Raw genomic sequence first — 5239 nt, 5'->3', positions numbered from 1 at the left:
TATATATATATATATACTACACACACACACACACACACACACACAAATAGTAATTGTTTAAGAGAAGATAATGAGGATCAGGTGGTTTAATCATACAAGTGAGACAGTGAGAGAGAAAGAAGTGAAAAACTCAAGTTCTATAGATACAGATACTATGCTCTTAGAATGAAAGAGAATAGACTGCCAAGACAAGCAATGGGCTAGAAGCCAACGGGAAGAAAAACAGAGGAAGACTGAAAGATACTTGCTATAGAACAATAGGGGGACCTTTTCTGTTTCATGCACCACATACAAATAGAAAATAATATATATCTTATAATGTAGTTTTTAATGCTGATTTCAAAAATATAAATTAAAATTTGAAGAAATGAAAAGAAATTTTTTTTGCTAGGTTATATCAGTTTATCTGAGATTAGATCAAGTAGAACTAATTAGTAAATAACTAATTAAATAATTTATTTAAATAAACAATAAATGTCATTAAAAAAATTAAAATATTTTCTCATTTCAAAAATCAATTCTTCAAATTTTAATTCATATTTCTGAAATCTGCAGCAAATTGAAAGTACTTGGAGTGTGATTAAGAAACATAAGTTCGTCAGGCATCGTAGGCATGAAAATGATGATCTCTTCAAGCAAATATTTAAGAATATTTCTGAATTTTCACATTGAATTTGTTACACTGTCACTAGATACTTTGTATTTTCTTGATGTTTTGCAGTTCTTTTAAATACATATATATATATATTGTAGTGCTAAAAGTACTTCCTTTGTTTTGTAAGCAAAATAAAAAATATAAAATTTTTTATTTCATTTCTCCAAATTTTAATTTATATATTTGAAATCAACATTACAAACTTCATTCAAAAAAAAAATATATATATATATTCTTTCCTTCTTGAATGTGGTGAATGAAAAAGAAAGGATCCTAACAGAGAAGAATACAAGAAATAAAGACTTAGAAAGAATAGAAGCTGAAGACTGGTCTTCGCAGTTGCCCTATGGAATACTTTAGGTCTGGAAAATACTGATAATGGTGACGAAACACACACACAGTCCACATAGTAGAGCCCACAACCATAAGTAATTTAGTTATGTAACCCATTTTTAATGTGGGTAAGCAATAACAATTCATGTACTATAACTTTTTTTTTTAAATGTGTAGTCTAACCACAAATCCTAATGACACTACACAAATATTACAAATTCTTCTTTCCCACATGTTTTAACATTGTTATGATACTAAATGTAAAAGCTAACTTAGCTAATTTCTAATTATCATACTGGAAAGGTTTTAAACCTTTATCACAAACAATTTTTGAATTGGTTGAGATTTCTAAAAATTTAAATTTATGAATATTCCATAAATAAATAATAAAAAGAAATTTAAGAGCAAGCACTCAAGCACCAGTTATAGTAATATCGCATAAGTTGATGCAATTAACAATATGGATTTGAAGTCAGGTTTACAGTTTGATCATGTTATAATGTCATTTGATACATGTCAAATGAAATATAAAACTATATCTGTATGTTACCACAAACAAATCTGAGTAAGATAAGATGACTCGGCAGCTCTGTTAAGTAATTTCAGAAGTTAACTAGTCAGTGGCATTCTACAAAGTATTTCTGATAATACGCTACTAAAGCACAGACATCATTGGTTCTGTTATTACATTCATTGTACGTCATCTGAATAAGCTATTCGTTGTTTGATGTTTATGCATATATTAACATTACTAGTACTAGTAGTATTACTGTTATAATATACATTTGAAAAGCATAGTGTCATATAGATTTGACTATGTTACCTGATGATAATTAATACTAATTTAAAACGTGTTTTACTTTAAGGTTAAATATACTTTATAACTGTCAATCTTATCGTTAAGGTAGCACTAATAAACTATTAATACTATTACATTTTAGAATTACTACAAGTACAACTATAATTTATAATTACTATGTAAACAAGTTTAAGGAATACATCGTACAGGCTAATTTACAAATGGCGCCAACTACAATAAATTATATTAACAAATAATAAATTTATGTTTTTCTCGCAAAGAATACATTCACAATATCAACCTGTTTAGTTTTAAAACTTTTATCAAGTAATGTATACAAAATTACAAAACTATACATATAAAAAAAAAAGAGCGCATGACAACTTCCCAATTTCGTTTATCTTGAAAGTCACACGCTTCCGTTTTTCTTTCAATTTTCCTTATTATAAATGTAATATTATTATTTGAACAAAACTTATACCCATATCCTGTAGACATATTATAAATTATAAACAGAAATGTGAAAAATGGCGAACAGGTGACCTTCCATGTACATACTTAGGCCTAACTAAATAAAAGTAAACATACTATAAAATAGTAGCACCAGTCCTGGTACTGGTAGTAGTCGTACTGGAACAGTGGAAGTTAGAACCACTAATCGTAATTTATGATTGCATTTGTATAGTATCTCAGTTTAAAAAAAAACAGTATAAACAATACAATTTTGTGAAACTAACTTACTGAAGCATTGACAACTATTCAAATACCTTTTGTAAAACAAGCCACACGGAAGCGAAATAAATTGAACACGTTCACGGTTCAGCGAAATTTTTTAAAGTAGTCAGTTTCCATCGAATTCCCACTACGATAGCACATCCACCATGCTCCTGAATAAGCTTTAACGGTCTATATTCCAACTCATGCGCAATCGTGTTATATCTTTAATAACGTTTGGGCACTAGTTTTGACCAATTTTATTTCAGCATATTTTTATTTAAAATTATTTCGTTTTTGCAGTTTATATCTGTTAATTGCTTTATGACACGCTCTTTGTTTCATTCATGCATTGATTTTCACAATATTTGAAAATTTATATGTTACTTATAAATGTGATCTTATTTATTCCTTTTTTATTCACTCTTTAATTAACCTAATTCTTTATGTCTATAGAATATTTGTTGTTGGTGTTTAAGTTACTTGATGGTTAAGGCGCTAGACTCACAATCTGAGTGTCGCGGGTTCGAATTCTTGTCACCGAACATGCTTGCCCTTTCAGCCGTTGGGGCGTTATATTGTGACGGTTAATCCCACTATTCGTTGGTAAAAGAGTAGCCCAGGAGTTGGTGGTGATGACTAGCTGTCTTCCCTCTTGTCTTACACTGCTAAATTAGGGACGGCTAGCTAAAAGAATAGCCCAAGAGTTGACGGTGAGTAGTGTGGACTTCCTTCTAGTCTATCGCTGCTTATAGCCTTTGTGTAAAAAAGGCAATGAAAGCATTGGCAAAGTCTAATGGTCATAGATGAGGTTAGTGCCATATGGCTCTAGTCATCTCGACTATGTAGGAGTATATCATAGTTTCCATTCCATTATTTCCTACTAGAACTGGACACTGACTACATAACATCCAGCTGGTTCTATGAGAGAGGTTGGCTAAGAGAACACATTAAACTTGTGCATGTCTCACTTGACCAGTACCTGAGGTCGTAGTTTCTGGCCTTAACTATGTTTTCTTTACATCAACTTTTAACCTAGCTGAACCTCTGCCCAATTATAATTCAGTCAATATTACATTTTAATTTGGACTTTTAGTATTGTTACGACAACGGAAATCGCGCGACGCTGGGAGCATGCGCGCTGGAGTTTCTAGAAGGATTGTGACTTAGCGAGCAACCTCATGAATGTCCCAGCGTTTGCTAGACGCCCTCTTTTTTTAGTATATACGGGCAGATAGATAATCGAGTCAAGCGAGCAATAGGTACCGTAAGTAAACTGTGTGAATCGCTGTGAATTATAGCGTGTGTGTGAATATAAAAGTAGTTAAGTTTAAAGTGATTGGGGAAATTAAGTGTATTACAAAGTTTGTAACGAGAAAGAATAAACTAGTTTTAATTAAGAAAAGACTTGTATCGCTGAAGTTTCTCGGAAAGAATTTCTATGGGAAATTATCAAACAAGAAAGATATCTAACAAATTGGTGTCAGAAGTGGGATAGAAAAGAAAAAGAAAAAATATGGAAACGAGAAGTGTCAAATCAAACTAAAGTGTAGCAGATTTGATGGCAGCAATACAAGAACGGCAAAAGAAACAAAAACGAAAACGAAGAGAGACAGCAGTAGCGGCAAGAAAACTTGCAACAGTGGCAGCTTAAACAGCAAAATAAACAAGAGAGACTACAGCAGTTGTTGGAGGAAAAAGAAAAGAAACAAGAAAAACGAGAAAAGAAACAAGAAGAGAGATTACAGCAGTGGTTGGAGGAGAAAGAAAATAAACAAGAAGAGAGACTACGGCAGTGGTTGGAGGAGAAAGAAAATGAACAAGAAGAGAGACTACAGCAGTCGTTGGAGGAGAAAGAAAATGAACAAGAAGAGAGACTACAGCAGTGGTTGGAGGAGAAAGAAAATAAACAAGAAGAAAGTCTCCAATAATTGAGAGAAAGATAACATACACAAATGGAAAATATTAGTAAATTTCAAAGTGAATTAAATACATTAAAGGACAATTTATTGTCCTTTACACAGGGAGAATAGATTAACCATGGACCTGAGCCACAGACAACAAGAAGCTTCTTCCAGACCCCACAGCTAAACTTCAATGCAGACATCTTCAGTCCTGCTAGATGTCACATTCCAGACACGAGTGTCAGCAAATAGAGGCGATCTAGTACGAAGGAAGCAACAGGAATTCGAAGGGAAAGCACCATGGGAAGCATATAGAGCAAAATTTGAGCTACTCGCAGAAATGAATGGATGGACAGAGGAGCAGAAAGCAGTGTACCTCGCAACGAGCCTGAAGGGACAACCACTAGAAATATTTGGACAGTCACCAAACGACAGGTACAAGTATAGAGAACTGGTAGCTGCTCTAAAACTCAGGTATGGAACTCAAAATCAGTCCAAAGTCAACAGGGCTAGGTTTAGAACGAGAGTCCGTGCTAAAGGGGAGAGCCTGCAAAAGCTGTCAGAGGGTTTGGAAGTATGGTACACAAAGTCTACCAAACTGCACCACCTGATGTCCTCAAGTTGTTGCTGAGGGATCAGTTTGTAGATGCCTTGGACAGCCCACAACTGAAGATACAAGTAAAACAAGCACACCCCTCTACTATACAACATGCAATGGCTAGAGCTCTTGAATTCGAATCCTATGATAAGTTCAGCACAGAGGTACCAAGGTTGGTACATTCACCAGGATTCAAGGCCAGAAGAGGGCAGCTTTTGGAAAAGTTTGAGGGACTT

The 5239-nt window shown here is 33.6% G+C and overlaps 1 protein-coding gene across 1 annotated transcript in view; it reads right to left on the bottom strand.

Annotated features, from left to right (window-relative positions):
- The window catches only part of LOC106462248 (brain tumor protein-like), a 64920-nt gene extending 62249 nt beyond the window's left edge, over positions 1-2671 (bottom strand). Inside the window, exon 1 of the mRNA XM_013922148.2 lies at positions 2555-2671. The gene's annotated coding sequence lies outside the window, so the exon portion shown is untranslated. The remainder of the gene's footprint in view (positions 1-2554) is intronic.
- Positions 2672-5239: the final 2568 nt, after the last annotated feature.

The sequence above is a fragment of the Limulus polyphemus genome, unplaced genomic scaffold (genome assembly GCF_000517525.1).
Source record: "Limulus polyphemus unplaced genomic scaffold, Limulus_polyphemus-2.1.2 Scaffold1125, whole genome shotgun sequence".
Taxonomy (NCBI): domain Eukaryota; kingdom Metazoa; phylum Arthropoda; class Merostomata; order Xiphosura; family Limulidae; genus Limulus; species Limulus polyphemus.
Note: the sequence above shows the minus strand (reverse complement) of the source record. Positions and strands in the feature narration are given on the sequence as shown.